The 23,844-nt window shown below is 39.9% G+C and overlaps 1 pseudogene; it reads left to right on the plus strand.

Moving 5' to 3' along the window:
- The window catches only part of LOC149193824 (uncharacterized), a 98,043-nt pseudogene extending 88,020 nt beyond the window's left edge, over positions 1-10,023 (plus strand).
- The last annotated feature ends 13,821 nt before the right edge of the window (positions 10,024-23,844 follow it).

Genomic DNA, 23,844 nt, shown 5'->3' on the forward strand with positions numbered 1-23,844 from the left:
TATCAACTTAACAATAGTGGATTTTTCCAACAAGGCCAGAGTGTTTCCCATTCTCCATCCGGCCTACATAACTCAGGCTTAAAAAAAACAGGTGCCGGGGCTCACAGTTAACTTTTCAACCATATTTTATTTTGATCAAAGTTCCACAATCTACTCAGACAATTTACATACCTTCCGTTTCACTGAAAGAGCGCAGACCTCCGTGTTAACCCAATTTCATAGTTCTATTTACAGTGTTGCTTCTCAACTCAATTGCATTTCACTTACCATTCCGTCAAATTCAAGGATTTCTTCCATCGACCCTTCTGCTCTACGTTTGTTTTAATAACACGTTGACAATCGACCTTTGGAACCACGCCTTTCCTGATGTTGTGGATTGGCTCCACGATTTTAATTATAAACAACTGATTTAACAACGCACCAACGCACCATAATTACTCAGATTTTAATTGCTTGTATCCACTCCTACAAAACAAAACTCAACGCAACCTTATATCATCCAGCTTACCACTCACTCACTTGCTCATCGACCTCTGTCAGCTAGTGATTCCAGAGAGCGCTTTTTACATACATTAAAAACCATTCAAGTGGGAATTTAACACGATTTCTATATCATTTGATTTCAACGTTATTCTGTGCCCAAATTGTCACACCAATGCTACAACTATTACAGAAATTAATACTCTACTGCTCGCAGAACTATTTCTGAATCGAACCTTGTCCAATTTGAGGTATATTCAGTTCCACACATCAAACAGTTTTCAGCCTTACTGTTTACCCAACGATCCATCAAAATCATAGATTCAATTACATATAAATCAAACACTCATTCACACCAAGATTCAGCGCTCGATTCAAAGTATTCTGTCTTCAACAGTTTTGCATTTAACTCATAAACAATGATTTCACAACACCGAATATTATAAAACGTGCACTCTCAATTTAAAACTCAGTTACAGAAAACCACTCCATAAATGGAACCACACAATTCTGAAAACACACTGTTTTTTTTTTTTTATTAACAAATGCAAATACTTACAGCACTGGTCTTTGCCGAATATTCAACATTTAGGCCATCTACAAACTGCCCGAAGGCATCCAATCAGAAAACCTCTCAAATCTGAGCTTTCGCTCCTCTCCCCAAACCTCTACAAAGAGTCTCCTTCTTATTACAATGTTCACTATATTTTATCCACTAATTCCTCTAACAATAGATAATGTAATCTCCTATCATTAAAAATCAAACATAAATCTTCTATTTCGTTGCTTTCAAGCACACCTAGACTAACAACTATTATCTCTACATTTAAATAAGATAATCTCTTATTTATTACAATAACAAACTATTTGAGGAATCCAACCTCCTCAGTAAATCTATTTTTGACCGACAGTTAATGAATTTCACTCTATTTTAGCCACAACATGTGACCATTTCATCACATTGCTGGCTGGGTCTAGATGCTCCTGCATCAGACTCCCAAAGTTTAAATTAACCATGATCTCCTGATCATGCAATTCTGTTCTGTGTCCTCCTGGATCCCATACTTGGTTTGATAGTCTGTCCTTAGTTACTGCTGTTGTTGTTTGTCCCTCAAGTCTCTGTCCACTATGCTGTAATGCATCACTATCTGCTACTGTCCCTTTCACATATTTTGTTGCTGTTTTGTTCACTCTAATTTGTAATTTTCCATTCCTTTCACCTGTACTATCTCCTCCAGCCAATCTTCCTTTCTTTTTTTGTCCTGCATTTGTTTTACTGGAATGTTGTAGTATGAGTTTCCACCATTCATCCAATTCTTTGTCCATTTCACTTCTTATATGCTGAATACTATTCTGCTGCAACTGATTGTGTTCTTGAATTAGAACATCATAATCTTTGTGCCAAAAATCTTCCATATATATTTCTGAAATGTACAAATGCCTTTTCCCAGGTTCTTCTTCTGGTTTCTCATTCATGACTTTATCATTCCTTGCTTCAAATTCCAGCATACCTTCCATTAATCCGATCTGTTCTTCTTGGTTCAGATCGACTTCACACTGCCCTTTTCCTGCATATAAATCTTCATCAAAATTAATCAACTCAATAAACACAAATGCTTTACCTGGCTTCCTCATCAAAAGATTCGACTTGTACAAATCTGCCATCTCATCTGGAAGTTCTCTCAAAAGTTCTGCACCATCTTTACTAACTGCATTGTCCGCAATATCTGTCTTTAATCCTCCTTCACTCTGGCTTTCTTCAAGATCAATGATCTTCAATGACTCAGTGTATCCTTTGAATTCAAAAATTCTTTTGCCATCCTCCTTATTCTGCATATGACTATGAGTAGTCATTCCTTCAACAGTCTTCAATAACTGTTTGTCTTTCCTCAAGTCAATGTGACCTGCAAACACACAACAATCTTCAGTTTTCAAAATACAATACCTTCCATTTTCTTTTGATGCTTCAAGCACCAATCCTCCATCATAGTTCTTTTGGATTTCAGTGGATCCTTCTTGCTGTGACTTCAAATCAATATGAATTTGTTCTAGTTTCCTGAACTCATTCATCAATTTTCCATTCAACCTCTGTTGCAATAACTTCCATTTCACCCTTTTCTTCAGTCTCCATCTGTATGTTCGGTCTTTACTTGTCTTCCTTTGTACAGCCAAACCAATTTCTGGTTTTTCATTCTGCTGCCAGCTTTTATACTTCTGCAATTTAATGCCTTCCTCAAATTCATTCTCATGTAGCTGATCATCACAATTTTCCTTCTCAGCTTCATTCTTTTCTTGGCAATCCTCCTGAGTTAACCTGTTTTCCACATTATCATATTGCAAACATCGTTCATCAATTCCATTAAACAAATTCATTGGTTTACCTTTTTGTAGTCTCACTATGGAATTGTCTTCAGACTGCTGGTCTATATCAACCTCATCTGACTGTTTCACACCAAACAGAATTTTATCTATGAACTTCTTCTGTTGCAATAGATCAATGCCTTCTTCCTCTAAAAGGGATTCACCATCATACTTTACCTCAAGAGCTTCATTTCTGGTTGTGACAATTTCATCAGGCTGTCCATCATCCTCTGCATATCCTGCAAACATACACAAACTATAAGAATCAAAATCACAAGGCTTCATTGCCTCATCTGCTTCCTTTGTCAACATATCTTCGAATTGTTCTGAACTATGCCAATAGTCCATGAGATCTTCAGCTGATCTCTCATTATCCTCTTTCCCCAACATTTCACCTTGTTCTGGTCTGCAAATGGAAACTTCCAATTCTACCTCTTCTTCTCTGAGTTTCTCTGATTCCTCTTGAGCACTCAATATCTGCTCAATCTTTCTCAATTCTTCTACTATCTCTGACTTCACTTGCTGATTTCTCCTTTCTCGTAGCCTTGGCCACTTTACTCTTTTCCTCATGGTCCAAACACTTTTCTGCAGCATCTTCATCAATATTCCAATCTGGAAATCTATCTCAGCTTTCTCTCGGTCAACCTCTTCTTGACTCATCCTCATGCCATTTGCTTTGGCATCTTCCCTTCTGCTGTGGCTTCCTTGTGAACTTCTGCTATGACTATCTGTAGTCATTTTCTGCTCTTCTCTTTCCATGAGCTCCTCGCACCCCTGCAACAAGCCTCTGCAACAGTAAGTCCTCTTTACTGCAATCTTACCTCACTAAGCTCTCCTCACTCAGTCTTTTGGTAAGCACGATCCCCTATCTGGAATCTTCTCCTGAGCAACACCCTTTGCTCCCTCTGGGCTTCTGCAATCTCTCACTCTCTCTTTCGAAGACACTTCAATTGTCCTCTCTATCCAATCTCTTGTTGGATTCTTCAGGTTCATGCCACTTCTAAGGACTTTCCTTATTCTGCTTTTTAAGAATGTATCTGGTTCTTCTCTCACAGCTTCTCTTGATTTATATTGCTGCAGTCTTCAATTCAATAGAGCCAAGCTCTGATACCAAAAATGATGCAGGACCAACCTGCAATACCCAGAATCTTTTTCTATCCTGCACATCAACATGCATCTCAGCATAAAAATTTTAATACCATGCAAATTCACCCCCTGCCATTATCATTGCGGAAACTATCTTCAACATATGTTTCAGCTCCATAACCCAGTAATCAACCTTTTCATTCATTTAAACACATACTTTAGTTGGCACAATGCGCCCATCATCTCAGAATACAATAAAACAAAATGCGCCTTAAACTGGCAAATTAATACCCCTCTCTATTTCAGAACGCTGCATCGATTTTCATCACTTCTGCAAAGGCAATTCTTAGTCGGAGGATTCTGCCTCTGCAATTGATCATTCTTTTCAATATTACAATAGATCTGCCTACAGTAAATACAGATATGCTTACCATGAATATCTATGCAAACTCGAGTGCGCCCTCTCCAACGCTCTCACACCTCCATCTCAACTTTCGGTCTGCCCATTTCATATGTACACAGAGTTTGATTAAAGTCAATATCAATTCATTCGACACATCTATCGACTTAACAATAGTGGATTTTGCCAACAAGGCCAAAGTGTTTCCCATTCTCCATCTGACCTACATAACTCAGGCTTAAAAAAAACAGGGGTCGGGGCTCACAGTTAACGTTTCAACCATATTTTATTTTGATCAAAGTTCCACAATCTGCTCAGACAATTTACATACCTTCTGTTTCACTGAAAGAGCGCAGACCTCCGTGTTAACCCAATTTCATAGTTCTATTTACAGTGTTGCTTCTCAACTCAATTGCATTTCACTTACCATTCCGTCAAATTCAAGGATTTCTTCCATCGACCCTTCTGCTCTACATTTGTTTTAATAACACGATGACAATCGACCTTTGGAACCACGCCTTTCCTGATGTTGTGGATTGGCTCCACGATTTTAATTATAAACAACTGATTTAACAACGCACCAACGCACCATAATTACTCAGATTTTAATTGCTTGTATCCACTCCTGCAAAACAAAACTCAACGCAACCTTATATCATCTAGCTTACCACTCACTCACTTGCTCATCGACCTCTGTCAGCTATTGATTCCAGACAGCGCTTTTTACATACATTAAAAACCATTCAAGTGGGAATTTAACACGATTTCTATATCATTTGATTTCAACGTTATTCCGTGCCCAAATTGTCACACCAATGCTACAGCTATTACAGAAATTAATACTCTACTGCTCGCAGAACTATTTCTGAATCGAACCTTGTCCAATTTGAGGTATATTCAGTTCCACACATCAAACAGTTTTCAGCCTTACTGTTTACCCAACGATCCATCAAAATCATAGATTCAATTACATATAAATCAAACACTCATTCACACCAAGATTCAGCGCTCGATTCAAAGTATTTTGTCTTCAACAGTTTTGCATTTAACTCATAAACAATGATTTCACAACACCGAATATTATAAAACGTGCACTCTCAATTTAAAACTCAGTTACAGAAAACCACTCCATAAATGGAACCACACAATTCTGAAAACACACTGTTTTTTTTTATTAACAAATGCAAATACTTACAGCGCTGGTCTTTGCCGAATATTCAACATTTAGGCCATCTACAAACTGCCCGAAGGCATCCAATCAGAAAACCTCTCAAATCTGAGCTTTCGCTCCTCTCCCCAAACCTCTACAAAGAGTCTCCTTCTTATTACAATGTTCACTATATTTTATCCACTAATTCCTCTAACAATAGATAATGTAATCTCCTATCATTAAAAATCAAACAGAAATCTTCTATTTCGTTGCTTTCAAGCACACCTAGACTAACAACTATTATCTCTACATTTAAATAAGATAATCTCTTATTTATTACAATAACAAACTATTTGAGGAATCCAACCTCCTCAGTAAATCTATTTTTGACCGACAGTTAATGAATTTCACTCTATTTTAGCCACAACATGTGACCATTTCATCACATTGCTGGCTGGGTCTAGATGCTCCTGCATCACTTTGATAGCAAAGCACAGGTACTATGTGATCTTTGTTGATGATTTCTCTCAAAAGTGCTAGATCTTCTTCATGCAGAAGAAGAGCGAGACATACTCAAATTTCTGTGAGTTCAAAGCACTGGTCGAGAAGGAGTCGGGGAAGAAGGTAAAGGCTCTTAGGAGCGACAATGGTGGTGAATTCATCTCTGGCAAGTTCAAGGACTTCTGCAGCGCAAAAGGGATTCGAAGAGAGCTCATAGCTCCCCATAACCCACAACAGAATGGGGTTGCTGAGCGGAAGAACAGAATGATCGTGGGTGCTGCACGGGCGATGTTGCATGATCAGGGCCTACCCCTTCACTTGTGGGTGGAAGCATGTAATACTGTAGTATATGTGCAAAACCGTTGTCCTCATAGGATACTTAGCATGAGTACACCCGAGGAGGCTTATTCTGGTAAGAGGCCTGATTTTTCTCATTTAAGGATTTTTGGTTCTAACATTTACATGCATGTGACGAAGGATGCCAGGAAGAAGCTGGAGCCGACCGTAGAGGTTGGGATATTTGTGGGGTACACTGATACGCCCCACAACTATCATGTGTATTTTCCAGACAGTCGCAAGACTGTTGTGCGACGGGATATAAAATTTCAAGAGGAGAAAGCCATGAAGTGTTCGCTTGAGAGGGAGACACACTTGCATGCAGATGAGGAGCTATTAGTTCTTAAGGATGAGCTTCAGGACGTGGATCAGCCACAGGACGAAGTTCGTGGAGTGGAAGAGACAACTCATGCAACGCCAACCATCAGAGGGAAAAAGCGCATTACAGAAGCTGAGCGACTGGCTCAAGATGCAGAGAAGGTTGTAGGACCACCTACAACTCAACATAGACAGAGACAGTCACCTGATCGGTACACTAGATACATGGCTCTTGTGAGCAAATGTGTTGTGACTGAGCCATCCTCTTTCGAGGAAGCTGTGGAGGATCCCGCATGGGTAGATGCCATGGTGGAAGAGTATGATTCGATTGTCAGAAACAGTGCATGGGAGATTGTCCAAGACCGGAAGGGAAATCAGTGGTGGGTTCGAGATGGATCTACAAAGTGAAGCAGGCAGCTGACGGGAGTGTGGAGAAGTACAAGGTAAGATTTGTTGCCCGAGGCTTCTCATAGATAGAGGGGATCGATTATGAGGAGACCTTTGCACTTGTCACAAGGTATTCTTCCATACGGACGATTCTTTCTCTCTCAGCGCAGATGGGGTGGCACATTCATTAGATGGATGTGAAGACTGTGTTCCTCAACGGAGTCATTGAGGAGGAGGTGTACATAGAGCAGCCCGAAGGTTTTGAGATCTTCAACAATGAGTCGCATGTGTGCAGGCTCAAGAGAGCGTTGTATGGGTTGAAACAAGCACCATGTGCTTGGTACACACGGATAGACAATTATTTCACCGGACTTGGATTCTCCAAGAGTGAGGCGGATCCTAACCTATACCAAATTGTGGTGGAGGGTAAGTTGCTTATCATTGTACTTTATGTAGATGATTTGATTCTAACAGGTGATGAGCTGTTGATACTTTCATGCAAGGATGATCTTGCTAAGGAGTTTGAGATGAAGGACTTGGGCCTCCTTCATTATTTCTTGGGATTGGAAATTTGGCAGCACAGTGATGGACTATTTGTTTCTCAGGGTAAGTATGCTCAGGAGATACTGGAGAAGTTCAAAATGCATGGCTGCAAGCCTGTTGATACTCCTCTTCCTAGAGGTTGGAGGAAGGAGGATGCTACTTCGGCGGAGGTAGTGGATGCCATTGTTTATCGACAATTGGTGGGGTCGCTTATGTATCTAGTCAATACACGACCCGATATATGCTATGCTGTTAACCAACTTTCACACGCTATGGTTAAGCCAACCAAGATCTTCTGGAAGGCAGGCAAGCATGTATTGCGTTATCTTAGAGGCACATCAGGATATGGATTGTGGTACAGACAGGAGGATGAGGCGAAGATATGTGGCTTCACGGATGCAGATTGGGCAGGGATCCGAACGGACAGAAAGAGCACATCTGGAGGGGTCTTCAGTATCGGGTCGACAGCAGTTTCTTGGTACAGCATGAAGCAAAGATCCGTGGCACTCAGTTCAACAGAGGTCGAGTATATGGCAGCAAATTTGGCTGCATGCGAGGCTATATGGATGAGGAAGATCCTGGTCGGGTTGTTCGGTTCATACTTGGAGCCTACTGTGATTTATTGTGATAACCAAAGTTGCATTAAACTCTCAGCTAATCCAGTATTTCATGATAGATCTAAGCATATTGACATCAGGTACCATCATATCAGAGATTGTGTGCAGCAGAGAATCATGTTACTTTCATACATTCCAACGGAGGATCGGGATGTTGATATCTTGACGAAGGCGCTCACCAGGAGCAAATTCGAATACCACCGAGGTAGGATAGGGGTTGCTGATAATCCATATCTTGTTGAGAGGGAGTGTTGAGAATGCAACAAGATGATGGAGCTTAGTGGAAAGAAGTCGCCTTCACTAAGTGGGCTCGCAGGCTATTTTTGGCGCAAAGTCTATTTTTAGACTATGTCTAGTTTTAGACATATGGATCATGGTCTATGAGTTGCAGGAAGCTATTTGTGGATGATTGGTCATGTTGGTAAAAATAGATGGACTTCTATTTTTAGACATACGGGCGGTTTCTATTTTTAGACTGCCAGGGTAAAAATAGAACAGTCGAATATTATTAGCTCATAATAATATTTGGACTATAAACATTATCTTATCCTCTTGGAGCACTTCAGTTTGAGATACAGATGTGGCACATGCAGCTGTCAGAAGGAAATACGCTTTTCTTATGAGTCAGTTGAGCTATTGCATGATGGACTTCAGTTAGAACTCATGTGGTTGAGTTTGGTGGAGTTGATTGAGGAGTTGATGGAGTTGTGTTCAGTTTGACTTGGTTGAACTAGTTGTATTTAGTTTAAATGCAAATACACTAGTGATGAGTGATGTGAATTAATTGTTAAATTAATTCACTAATTATTAACTCATAAAGCAACTAAAGAATACATCAGTTAACTCAGTGCATGGACAATTCAATGGAGACGGGTGTTAGAGGTTGAGATTGCTATCAGTTGTGACTATAGTTGTGCATGAGATTTGCACAATCAATGGATTGAGTATTTCCAATGAGGATTGCGTGGTTCAGCCAAGGAAATACGAGTTTGTATCAGCCATACTCATCTATTCTCATGCAGGATTGCGCAGTAGAGGCAGGCAAGCAGCAGAGGAGATTTGAACCTGTGATTGATTCAGATCTGAGCTAGTTTTGTGTGTAACAAGTGGAGATAGTACTGAGTCCTTGTGAGGAGTATTGTATTATGTATTGTTACATGTTCTCAATCATTATAATATACAGATAGTGTGGGGTTTTTAGCTGTATGCTTTCCCCGGGTTACATACTGTGTTAATGTGCGCATGCGATTGATGTTTCATTGTTTTTAATTCCGCAAAATTGATGATCAACGTAGAGGAGGTTATGTATTATGCATGTATTCCGCAATAGTGTATAATCAGGATAATCTCTGTGAATAAGTGTCATATTATTCAAAATTTCTACATATAGATATGATCAATGATGTCAAACTTGTTTCAACTTCTAATGGACCAAGCAACATTGTTGTATATCAGTACATTGACTGAGCCAATCTTGAAGATGAACTGGTCTTTGTTTCGAGAGATAAAAGGAATGCTAGTGAGAAAAACAAATTTGAAAAGATATTGTTTTATCCAAGAAGTCAACACGTTGTTGTTAAAATTGATGGGTGCCAACTTTCTATTCCTGCTTTTGTGGGGCGCCCAGGAAAGTAAATTCAAGGTCAGTGATGCTAGCAATCCCATGTTTTAACATTAAAATAATTGCTCAAAATGGCAGTGGCAATGGCCTTCTAAAAAAGGGTGACTTGATTCTTCAAACTTCGGAAGGATCAAATGATTTGTTTTTGGGTGGCCCTCTGTATGATGATACTGAGTACTATGTTGAAGCTTCCAAGTGATATCATTTAAAAGCACTTGAATAGGACCCCTTTTAAAGCTTAGTTGTATGCTCATCTAATTTGATCAGACGCCCCACTCGACTAGCCAAACCATACAAAATATCAGATCGTTGGTATTTGACCTTCTGTGCACTCCCTGTGTTTAGAGGAATCATTGCATTTTTGTCAAACAACCGCTAGATACAGACAAAACCTCTTCAATCGCATTACTTCAAACTAGGACCATGTAAGTCTAGATTTTATTATTACCTTCAATGCTTTACAGTGAAACGAGTGTAGATGCAGGTTGTATGTGGATAAAAGATAGATGATGAGCCCCAAATTTGGTAACATTTTGGGCTCATTTGGCCTCACTACCCTTGCTCAACCCCTCATTTTTCATGACTTATGCATCATTTTTTAGTATATTTATGTTATTTGCACGAATGAAGGGCAGTCACTATTCCTAGGTGGCTAACATATGTTTATTTCAGGTTTTTTGACATTTAATGGAGCAAAACCACACAAATGAAGGCTAGGAGACAGCCAAGGTGGCATTGAGGTTTTGTAGGAAGGTTGTCCACGGCATTGAATGGCCTTCCTCGTGATCTCCACCCACAACTCCGAGCTCCAACAGCTATCACCACCGAGCTAGAAGGCAGCCAACGGATTCTAAGGGAACAGTAGTTTACTTTTAGTTTGGTCAGCCAAGCCCCACTAATTTAGGAGGCCAGCTTGGCCCTCATAATGTATAAATGTTGAGGCTGTAGCCTTCGATGGGAACTTTTGAAACTTTGTTGCAGATTCTGAATTACGAGCTATAGCTCTGTTTTGCTCTTTGTAAGACATTTTTGGCATGTTATCAGACTTTTGACTATTATCTTTTAATTAAAAAGCAGGCAGATTTGAGGCAGCTCTGAGTTCTTAAAGGAGCTTAAGCTCTCAGGGTTGGGCCCAACCTGAGAGCCTAAGGCTTCCTTCCTTTGTATTGTTACTTGTCTTTCTTTCAGAGTTATATTTCTTTTCCTTTACATGCACTTGGAAACACAGTTTGCTGAGTTGACTATTTTGGTGTGGTTACGTAGGTTAGTTTTATGAACACAATTGCTTCAGTAGTTTAGATTAGAGGAAGAGGATTGAAGTTAATCTAAGTTCCAAAAAGGGTTGGTTGCACACTCGCTTTCACCTCTGTTTGGGGACTGGAAGTGCAGACCGTGCCAACTACCAAAAACACAGTTTTACATGTTCATGCAAGCTTTAACGTAATATTCATGTTTGTAGAAGTGTCCATGCATTTAGATCTTGTGGAATAACTCTTTGTTTCAGCACCATACACGATTTCCCTTACAAATGACATTGTTGTTCTCTGGTTTCTAAAAAAACAGTTAGAGTAGGTTGATGAGATTTCGGTTATATGCAAGACAGGGGTGATTTGTTTCATTTACACTGCGCAGCACCACTCTATCATTTCCTTATCCTTCTAAGTCGTGCCTAGGCCATCTACTCATCTCCCAGTTAGATCATTTGCCTCCCAACTCTTCTCTTGTCCACGTTGTTCAATCTTTTTGGCCTTCCATTGCCTCTACCCTCCTCTAGACCAACCAGCTTTGCACACCCCCTCTCCATCTCATCTCTCTGTCCATAAGCCATCACAAGCTCCCCTCCTACCTCCCTATCCACCCATACAGCTCATTCACTCATCCATCACCCAAAACTCCGATTGCAGAACATCCTGTAGAAATTACGGGACTTCCTGTAGAAATCCTGAACTTCCTGTAGAATCCCCTGCAGACATCCTGTAGAAGCTTGCAAACACGGTTGCCAGGCATCTGAACTTTGTGAACTTCTCTGGGATGATGTGAGGGATCCCTTAGACCCTCTCAGAGTCCTCCTGACCTTTTCCAAGCCTTCCTCCCCTTGATTTACCCCTGCACAGTCAAGACCCAGTAAGAAGCATAGTCATAATAATTCCAACAACTTGAGCAAAAATACAAAAACATGTTCTCTTCAGATGAAAGTAGGTTAGACACATGCATCTCCTCTCAATAGAAGTAATGGCATCACTTTCAGTAGTAACAATGTAAACTTTGAAACGGGAACTATAAACTCAAAACGGGAACTCTGGCCCAAAAACCCCAAAAAAACCACAAAAACAGTGCTCAAAACGAAAAGTGTGTATACTGGAACGATGTTTTTTTTTTTAGGTGTCAATTTTGTGGCTGTTTTAAAAATGGCAGTGACTATGAAATTTTCTACGAAATTTTCCTGCAAAATATAGCTTCAGAACGAAAGTGTTGATACTGGAATAATGATTTATTTTTTTAGGTGTCAATTTTGCGGCTGTTTTAAAAATGGCAGTGACTACGAAATTTTCTACGAAATTTTCCTGCAAAATATAGCTTCAGAACGAAAGTGTTGATACTGGAATCGACCCGCCGCCGGTCCGGCGGGGCGGGGCGGCCCGGGGGTGCCGCTGCGTGGAATTGGTAATGTGGATCGTCATTTGATGCGTGGAATTGGTAAAACCCAAGCTGCCCGTCAATGGAGAATGTCTGCGTCTTTTCACTTTGCTGAGTCTCTCTGTCGCGTACTATCTCTCTGTCCGTTGTATCGCACATACAAGCTGACGTCCACCCTCGAAACCTGTAGTCGGGGATGCGAAGGCAACCTAACGTCACCTTAAAATTTTCATCAAAACTATAATGCTAACTATATATAATTGGAGTACAGACAAAATAATAGAGCTCGACCAAATATAGATATCGTTGCTCAAACATTCACATAATAAATAACAAATTTAATATATACAATTAATTTTTCAAAAACATGCTACTTGGACCATTGCTGACCTAAGAGGCATCCTTCACAGTATCATATAATAAAATACAATATATTACAATAGTCTTTAAGAGTCCATGAAGTGTAATATGGTCTTGAAATACACTATACATGTGAGGACTTCCAACCAAAGGGCGTATGCATCACTAAAGAACTTATCCAATCCTAATATTTGTATTGTTCCAAAGCATAAGGGTTCAATGAATATGCACGGTTGTTTTTTAACTAAGCGCAATCATATATATGAGAATCCTCCTATTTGAATTCTCTCATGCATCCCCCTAGCAACTTCCCCTGAATCCTTCTTCTTATTCCAAGAATGGAGGTGAGACACCTCTTTAGTCTTCCTAGTCAGAATTTGCCTCCAAAATTTCTTAGGAGCTAGCTTAGAGAGGTGTAAGAGATTCCCTTGTCTTTGACGAATGTATTGCCTCTTTTTCCTTTTATTTAGGGCTTTATATATTTTTATCTTGTCCATTTTAAGAGATTCATCAACAGCTTCCTTAATTGCTCTCCTCGCACTTTTACACTCTTTGTCATACCATGAATTGGTTTTGCTATTTCTTTTATTATTTGAAACTTCAATTGAGAACTTGTTAATAGAATATGAGAGGGTTGTAGTAAAATTATGATAGAGGTCTTCTATGTTGTCTATACTAGATAAAGGAAGCAAATTAGTTTTTAATTCATTTAGAAAGAGATCATTTTTATTTCTATATATGTTACAGAATTTAATCGTCCACCTTATCGGTGAATAAACTTGAAATCAAAATAAATTTATACTCATTTTTTATATTATTTAAAATTATATTACTTAAATTATTATTATTTCTTTTTAATTATATATATATATATAACCTCTTCAAAACACCTTTGGCAATTCTATTTAGTTTGAGTGCGTTTTATTGTCGATCGAGATGTATCGTGGAATTTCGCAACCAAACAATTCATTACTCAAGTGAGACTATAGAACTGTTTTCAAATTTTTTAATTTATTGGAGTTGTTTAAGTGCAATTTTTTAAATTTTATGGTACTTGAATTTTTCCAAAAATTGAAAATAAAATCTAAATTTTTCAATTTATTGGAGTTGATTTAGTTCAAATTCTTAAATTTTATGATGCTTGAAATTTTGGAAAAATTGAAAGTAAAATCCAAATTTGTGTTATTTAAACCGTTGAAAATGATATTAAAAAAATTCACAATAACGACGACAAGATGAAATAATACGTGTGGATTGTCTTGATATCTGAAACAACTGAATAACGACGACAAGATGAAATAATACGTGTGGATTGTCTTGATATCTAAACCAACTGTGTTCGCATATTTCTGTATGCCCATAAACATTATAAATTTCATATTGCATAATTCAAACATCCTATCCCAAGGAAAGTACATACATTTTATGATTTTAATGATTTGTATGCAATAAATATGTTGTTTATTGTATGTATTAAAATAAGTGGTGTCAAAGAAAATTGATGTAAACCCAGGCGAATAATCAGTTGGAATTTATTGGAGAAGGTTTTCCTAATTTTTAAAATCATTCAAATACATACATACATACGCGTTGTTAAATTACTTTTATAAATCATGTGCTAAACTTGTGACATAACCATGTTTATCTTGCCCGAAAAAACCGTTAAAGAAAACCATGCATGTTCGATGACCTATTCAACCTCACCCACATGTAAGTTTGGTATTAATACCTTCCGTTTCTATTCGTTAGCTCCAACTCTTCAATTAAGATATTATATATATATATATATATATATATATATATATATATATATATATGGTTTCTCTACATGCTTTTCCAGGGTGGCAGAAGTGTTTTAATACAACCAGGCAAACAACAATGGGTAAAGCTATCTTGTGCACGATATCATTTCAATATATCATATTGAGTGAATTCGAATTGAAGATTTTGAAATTTCTAAACATACGAAGAAAGTCTACTCTAATGATTTTCAAACTATTTCAAAAATCTACACTCAACATACAAATGCGGGAGAAACATAAATTCTCAATCTAACTCTGACAAATAAGCATGTGAAAACCTAAAGAACCCATATTGATATTCCACGAAACAGGGACGAGCCAAAGCAATGCAGGAGATGTGAACTTATTCTACCAATTGCAGCGTGAAATGAATTTTGGCTATTATAAACAAGAAGCTCCATGTCTTTCATGAGACGAGGAGATATTCTTTTGGCAGCAGTAAGTTTTTGTGCATAACAATAAAATTATCAATTCCCAAGTCTGGGCGAATAATCCGTTTGAATATATAAACTAGAGCTCACAAGCTCCGAAGCCGGTACGGGTCGATTCCCGGAATCGACCCGCCGCCGGTTGGGCGGGCGCAGCGCCACCCCCGGGCCGCCCCGCCCCGCCCGACCGGCGGCAGGTCGATTCCGGGAATCGACCCGTACCGGCTTCGGAGCTTGTGAGCTCTAGTTTATATATTCAGATGGATTATTCACAAATACATCAATTCCTTGGGCATTGTGGAAATGAAGACGACTAATGCACATAATTCATTGATAAATTGTTTTCCTTTCTAAAGATTTGAGTGGTTTTATTTTATGAGGATAAATTGTTTTCCTTTCTAAAGATTTGAGTGGTTTTATTTTACGAGGAAAAACAGAAGGGAGACAACTTTGTATTAAAAAAAGCCAATAAAAACATGCGAAATTACTGTCGTCTGTTCATTCTCGCTTCATAGTGGTGGCGTTCCTGATAAATATTCTGACAAAACATCAAAGAGATAGGAATTGCGGTGGAATTCTTTGCTCTCTCGATTGGCCGAAGGGTGTCAGTATGCTTGTTTATTTATGTCAACATCGAAGGAGATTAAAAAAAAGGTACTAAGGGTCCATTATCTTTACAGTGGATGACTTTCGCTTCTCAATTGGCTCAAATTCATAAAAACCCAAAGCATTTGGCCTATCGATTTCCTGAAACGTATCAATATTCTTGCTTTATTGATGATGCTAAGCGTTTTCCGCTTGTATCAATATTCTTGCTTTATTGATGATGCTAAGCATTTTCCGCTTGTAGCAAAAATGGAGTGACCGTTGGAAGGGTGGAGCGGCTGCTTTTCTGTAGTGAGTGCTTTTTTTCCCAAAAACACTGGCCGCGGACAGAAATAGCAAGTTGTGTTGTCATTATTTTGGTGTTCGCAGGGTTAATGGGATGGCCAACTGTCCTGTTTGCGAGGTAAATGGATGGACAGCCGTCTAGTTTACTAATTACTTTTCACTTAATCACATAAAAAAAGAGTTTAATATTTACGAGTTTTACCTTGTATTACATATATAGAAGTCAAGATAGAGGTAAAGATGTATGGAATGCATGAATTAAGTGGCATTATTTTACAAGGTGAAGAAACCGTAACCCAAGTTGATGCACGTTTTTCTGAAAGAATTACCAAATCCCGAACTGCTTTATTTGGAAAATAAAAGTAACTGCAATTTGATGATGCTAAGCGTTTTCCGCTTCATAGTAATATTGATATTTCTGTCCAATTCAATAGTAACTTTATTTTACCATAATGAGACACCTTGTGCATGGTTCGTTGTGGATTGATTTTAATGATTTGTATGCAATAAATATGTTGTTTATTGTATGTATTAAAATAAGTGGTGTCAAAGAAAATTGATGTAAACCCAGGCGAATAATCAGTTGGAATTTATTTTTATTAACAATAAAATTATCAATTCCCAAGTCTGGGCGAATAATCCGTTTGAATATATAAACTAGAGCTCACAAGCTCCGAAGCCGGTACGGGTCGATTCCCGGAATCGACCCGCCGCCGGTCGGGCGGGGCGGGGCGGCCCGGGGGTTGCGCTGCGCCCGCCCTACCGGCGGCGGGTCGATTCCAGGAATCGACCCGTACCGGCTTCGGAGCTTGTGAGCTCTAGTTTATATATTCAAACGGATTATTCGCCCAGACTTGGGAATTGATAATTTTATTGTTATGCACAAAAACTTACTGCTGTCAAAAGAATATCTCCTCGTCTCATGAAAGACATGGAGCTTCTTGTTTATAATAGCCAAAATTCATTTCACGCTGCAATTGGTAGAATAAGTTCACATCTCCTGCATTGCTTTGGCTCGTCCCTGTTTCGTGGAATATCAATATGGGTTCTTTAGGTTTTCACATGCTTATTTGTCAGAGTTAGATTGAGAATTTATGTTTCTCCCGCATTTGTATGTTGAGTGTAGATTTTTGAAATAGTTTGAAAATCATTAGAGTAGACTTTCTTCGTATGTTTAGAAATTTCAAAATCTTCAATTCGAATTCACTCAATATGATATATTGAAATGATATCGTGCACAAGATAGCTTTACCCATTGTTGTTTGCCTGGTTGTATTAAAACACTTCTGCCACCCTGGAAAAGCATGTAGAGAAACCACATATATATATATATATATATATATATATATCTTAATTGAAGAGTTGGAGCTAACGAATAGAAACGGAAGGTATTAATACCAAACTTACATGTGGGTGAGGTTGAATAGGTCATCGAACATGCATGGTTTTCTTTAACGGTTTTTTCGGGCAAGATAAACATGGTTGTGTCACAAGTTTAGCACATGATTTATAAAAGTAATTTAACAACGCGTATGTATGTATGTATTTGAATGATTTTAAAAATTAGGAAAACCTTCTCTAATAAATTCCAACTGATTATTCGCCTGGGTTTACATCAATTTTCTTTGACACCACTTATTTTAATACATACAATAAACAACATATTTATTGCATACAAATCATTAAAATCATAAAATGTATGTACTTTCCTTGGGATAGGATGTTTGAATTATGCAATATGAAATTTATAATGTTTGTCAGTCAATTGTTCTATCCTACGATGAATGTCAAAGTATTGACTACTGCAATTCAATCTTTGTCAGTCAATTACTTCATTCAACGTTGTCACTATGGATTAAAGTAAAAAAATTGAAGTATTGGTATTGTGTTTGAATGTCAAGTTTATATATTATTATCAAAACACACTTTAAGTGGTCCAAGCAATCCATGTTCTTCCCACTATATATATATAGCAAAGTTGACAATGTATACAAATTTGATTACACCACCCTTTGCAATCCTCCTCAACCTGAAACAATCAATCCTCCTCAACCTGAAACAATCAATCAATAAAACGTCGAGTCCGTAGTGACTTTAAGAAATTGAATCAAGTGAACCATGGATGTATTTAAGGAATTGGTGAAGTCTAATTGAACTTGGGAACAAAGATTCCATGCTTTTCCGCGGTTTTATATCTCAGAAGTTGTTGGTCTGGTTAGCCATTCACCTCCCTTTGCAATAAGCCTATTCACCTCCCTTTGCAATAATGAATTCAATGAATTAGATTGAGTGACTAAACGATGAACTTAAGCAATTAGTCAAGTCTAACAAACCTTGCGATGAAAGTTCTCAGCCTTTTGAGTGGTTTGATTTCTTAGCAATTGTTGGTTTGGTAACGTATTCGACCTGAATATGCTTATTCACCTCCTTATAGTTCTCTTTGCCCTACCTTTGGTGTTACCATTAATAGATCATCCCACATTTTATATTATATATGCCTTCGTATTTCATTTAGCCTCAATTGATAAAGGTGAGGATTACTTTTTATCAATAATCCTCACTTTTCATTACACTACAGTTTTATTGATTGAAGTGGTGAGAGGCTCCATCATCAATAATTGAAGTATTATTGTCAAAGACAGGGCATGAAGACACGTAGTTGGTTTCTCTTGTTATTCGTTTTTAGCAGTAGCAATGGTATTGAATGATGGTGTAGTCGATGCAGGTAGAATCTTCAAAAGGAGGAATATTGCAACAACCCACACTAATAAAAATCCATGTGATCATCACAATCTTCTTAATGGAGATTATGAAGTGGGAGATATATTGAAGAATAAACTTCTTTTTTTCCCAAGTGGAGGAGTAGGTCACAAATACATCAATTCCTTAGGCATTGCGGAAATGAAGACGACTAGGAAGACTAAAGAGGTGTCTCACCTCCATTCTTGGAATAAGAAGAAGGATTCAGGGGAAGTTGCTAGGGGGATGCATGAGAGAATTCAAATAGGAGGAAACAAACTAGAAAAAAAGGAATGAAAAGAGAAGTTTAAGAGAAGAGAATGGGATAAAATGAAGTGCGACGAGTATATAGACTAGATCAACTCTTAAAAAAGGTGGATCCATTTTCGACATTGTCCCTCCTAACGTGCGTCTAGAAATAAAACAATTGCATGTGAAGGTGGGAGAATAAAGTATTCATTGTTTGATTCGAAATTACTTGAAGATTTGGGTAGATGTGTTCTAGATCCGCGCAGCGCCACCCCCGGGCCCCCCCGCCCCGCTCGACCGGCGGCGGGTCGATTCCCGGAATCGACCCGCCGCCGGTCGGGCGGGGCGAGGCGGCCTGGGGGTGCCGCTGCCGCGGAGGGGGCGGGGGAGGGGGAGGGGGAGGGGTGGCCGGGGAGGGGGCGGTGACGGTGGAGGGGTGGGCAGGGGGGCCGGGAGGGGGCGGTGGTGGGGGATGGGTGGGCGGGGTGGGCGGGGAGGGGCCGGTGGCAGGGGAGGGGTGGGCGGGGGGGCCGGGGAGGGGGCGGTGGCGGGGGATGGGTGGGCGGGCAGGGGGCGGTGGCGGTGGGCGGGGAGGGGGTGGTGGCGGTGGAGGGGTGGGCGGGGGGACCGGGGTGGGCGGGGTGGCGGTGGAGGGGGGGCGGGGAAGGTGTGGGCAGGGTGGGCGGGGGGGCAGTGGCGGTGGCGGTGGCGGGGGATGGGTGGGCGGGGAGGGGGCGGTGGCGGTGGAGGGGTGGGCGGGGGCGGTGGCGGTGGAGGGGTGGGCGGGGGAGAGCACAACTGTGATTTTCGCATTGATTTTTAAGTTAATTATTATTTTTTGAAAAAAAAAAGTTGTTATTATTATTTTTTTGACATGAAATTCATAAAAAAAACTATTATTTGACCATTTTTAGTTAATATTTTTGTATAAAAATTGTGATTTTGACATGTTAATTCTAGCAAAAAATTATCAAAATGTTTAGTTTTTTTGTTATATTTATGTTAAAAATGGTTATTTTTATGTCCATTGTTAAAAAATGTTGTTTTTTAGAAACAATTATTTCATGTGGATTGAAAAATTAATTAAAGATGTATAAATATGTAGATTATCTAAAATTCAAACTATCGACTTTCTAATTTAAAAACGCAAAACAATAAAAACCCCACTAAAAAAAAAAAAAAAAATTAAGATAGAGAACAAGAAAATATGAATAAAATGACCACTTCAAAAACTATCAAATTTAGAAAATAATTTTTTACATTTCACACACTAGAAAATTTAAAGTCAAAAAATAGGTCTTTTAAAAAAAGGGTGTGATGCAGAATACTCACTTTTTAAAATCAGGATGAAAATCATTACCATTCTAAAACTTAATGCACATGAAAAAATTAAAGTTCCAAAAACCATGTTCTAAAAAAAACATGTGTATTCTGCATCACCACTTTTGAAAATCGGGTCATTTTTTTGCCACCTCTACAAAACGGGTAACAGTATCAGTTCCCGTTTCAAAGTTTACATTGTTTAGTTGCACCTCCACCGTTGCATCATAAGGATTAAGCTGGTAGAATTATGGTTTACTAGGGTTTCCATGTTTTGTTGGCTTTCAGCTCATTTTTGCAAAGTAGGTTAACTTCCTTTGAGATAGCTTTCGTTCATCACTTAAAAAGCTTCTTCTGAGAACATATAGAAGTTGGCTTGAGCCTTAGCGGACTTGTGCCATCTGACCAAGTGACAGCTGAGACAAGAGCTAGTACTTGTGCATACAGCACCGTCGCTTCCAAGTTTGTTACGAACTACCGGGTTGATAAAATTAGAGAAGGAAGCTCCAGGAGTTGTAGCATTATTGCTACAATACTGGAGCCCACCATCTTTTTGGCGCCATTGCCGGGGAAGCGTCAGAGTATTAGTAATTGTTGCTTTTCTTCTATTTTCCTACTCTCTCATTCTGCTAAGTAGTTTATTTCATTTCCATTCTGCAAAAGTAGCATAGACATTTCCTGCTTTCATAGATTAACATTTCAATTCCGCAATTTCATTTCTGCAAACGTAGATTAGCATTTCAATTCTGCAAGCGTAGACTAGCATTTCAATTCCTGCAATTTCATTTGAGCAAAGTAGATTAGTTCTTTCTTGCTTTCATTTCAATTCTACATTTTCCTTTCAGCAAAATAGTTAGTTGTAGATCAATCTGTTTCAGTTTTGCAGGTACCAGAAAAAAACAAAAGCAATCAAAAAAGTCTTTCCATTTCATGCCTCGTAGGAACCGTGATAAAACAGGCAAATTCTTACCCAACACCCCCACCACATCACTGAGTCACCCTTCTCTCTTCTTTGGTGACAGTGATCCTGAAGAACCTATAGGTGAACCTCCTGAGATATACGAAGATCCTATAGCAGAAGAAGAGTTAGAGACCATTCCACCTGAAGCTATGGCTGACAATAGGGAAGAAGATGAGAGAATAGAAGGTGCCTTCCCCATCCGAGAGACCAATGGAGACATGAAAATGAAGAATATTAGCCCCTTCGCTTTACCTCACTTCCATGGGCTGACTACTGAAGATCCTAATACCTTCCTATTTGAGTTTGTTGTCCTGTGTCGAACCTATGACTACACTGAAGATGAGCAGAAGCTGAAACTCTTCCCTTCAACCCTTAAGGATGCAGCATTACGCTGGTTCATGGGCTTACCTGGGAACAATATCACCACTTGGGCTCAGATGCAGCAAGCTTTCAACACTAAATACTGGGACTACTGTAGGTCCAAGGAAACCAAGGGAGAAATCTTTCGGATGACCATGGGAAATGATGAGTCCGTAGAGGATTACAAGGAAAGGTTCCAACTTAGTTATAAACGGGCCAGGTGCACACTTGACCCTGAATCCCTCAAGTTGGTCCTGCTCCGAGGAGTCCCTGAAGACCTCTTAGATACCCTTCACATGTTAGCTGGAGGAGATATTTACCAACTGCCTTATGAGGATATAAAGACCGTGTTTAGAAACCACTCTAGGGCAGCCCGGAAAAGAGGAAGAGGAAACCTCTTCTCAGCTGGTACTCCTTTCTCCAAACATGAGTTTGCAAATCAATTAGAAGATCTCAAGAGTGAGGTGAGACAGACCATTGCCATGCAGCTGGACACATTCAGGATCCAGCAGAAGAAAGAAGAAGCTGAGAGGGCCTTGGCTATCTTCTGCCCTAGGTGCACAAGGAAACACCCTAAGAACGAATGCCCATTACATTCGGTTGAAGTGTGTTTTGTTTGTGAGGAGGACCACCCCACAAACCAATGTCCAACCTTACCTGGGCTTAAAGCCATGTATCAAGGGACAGAAGCCCCCACTGAACCTCTCTATTTCCTCAACCAAAGGAGGCCACAAGGACCTAGACCTTACCAGCAGGGGATGCAAGGGGCACCCCAAGCTTATTACAGCCCCAACCAATCTACTCCTATGCCTTCCTGGGGCCCCCCTGCTCATCCTTCCTGGTCTATGCCTCCTCCATGGTCTTACCCACCTCAGTATCATACTCAACCCACTACTCATTCGTATCACTCACATGCCCAGCCACAACCTCAGTGGAATGCACCTCAATCGGGGTGGAGGCCCCAATACAACACTCCTCCCGCCATTTTGCCTCCACCACCAGCTCAACCACAACCATTACCTCCTGCTCCTCCAAGGCAACCTCAAATGCCTGCTCAACCGAACCCGAACCCCAACAACAGACAGGCCCAGCAGGTATATACTGGGGAAACATCATGCCCTACCTATGCTGTGGAGATCCAGGAGATCAATCTTCGATCTGGAAAGACTCTTCCGGATCGCCAACCTCCTCCCCCAGAGGATGAGGAAGATAAATAGGAAAGTGAACCAAAGGCTATTCCACCCTTTCCTGAGAGACTAACGGCCACCACACAACCCAACCCAGAGGAGGATGAGCTTCTGGGAGAGCTCAAACAGTTGTGTGTGAAAATTCCACTTCTCCAAGCCATCAAAGATGTACCGATATACAACAAACTGGTTAAGGAAAAGTGTTTCAGACACCCAGGCAGGCGAAAGAGAGATGCTTCAACCATCAATGTCTTAGGACAGCTGTCTGACCTTATGTTAGGACAAGTCATCTGTCCAAAGTATCTAGATCCCGGGAGTCCTGTAGTAGATGTCCACATCAATGGCACCATCATACCTCACACCTTGATTGATCTGGGGGCTACCATTAATGTGATGACCAGGGATACTATGCTTAAACTCAACCTTCAGAGTTCCTTGAGGAAGACCTCGACAATCCTACAACTAGCAGATCACTCCACCGTGACTCCCGAAGGGATTGTGGAGGATGTCTTGGTCTCTGTTAACTCTTGGGAATACCCTGCAGATTTCTTGGTTCTGCAACCAAAGGCAAAGCTTACTGGATACCCTCTTATTTTGGGAAGGCCTTGGTTAGCCACTGCAGATGCTTACATAAGCTGTCGTGCAGGAAACATGACCATCAAAAATGGTCCTATGTCCAAGCAACTAGTCCTATACCCTCCTGCCCAACCCTCATTAGAGCATGACTTACCACTTTGGTTGGAGGAAGGAGAAGAGGATGAGGTGTACTCAGCACCTTTGTGCACCCTAGACACCACTAGAAGAGACCCCCCAACCGAGGATGACTTGATTGAGACCTTGATCCAGAATCCACCTCCCAGTGCACTATCCTTAGAGAAATTGGTGGAGGATGCCCAAGCCAGCGCCTTAGTGGACCTTTGTGCGACCAACCCTGTCACTCCCAGAGTCAAAAATGTGGAGTTCAGCCCTGAGAGAACGTTAAAGATCAGCTCCTCCCTATCTCCTTCCCAGGAAAAGGAGCTATGTAGCCTGTTGGCCAGTCATCTAGATGCTTTTGCTTGGAGCTATAAGGAGATGAAAGGAGTCCATCCTTCGGTCTGTACCCATCAC

Source organism: Pinus tabuliformis, chromosome 2_2 (genome assembly GCF_031772625.1).
Source record: "Pinus tabuliformis cultivar Carrire ecotype Pingquan chromosome 2_2, CPIR1, whole genome shotgun sequence".
NCBI lineage: Eukaryota > Viridiplantae > Streptophyta > Pinopsida > Pinales > Pinaceae > Pinus > Pinus tabuliformis.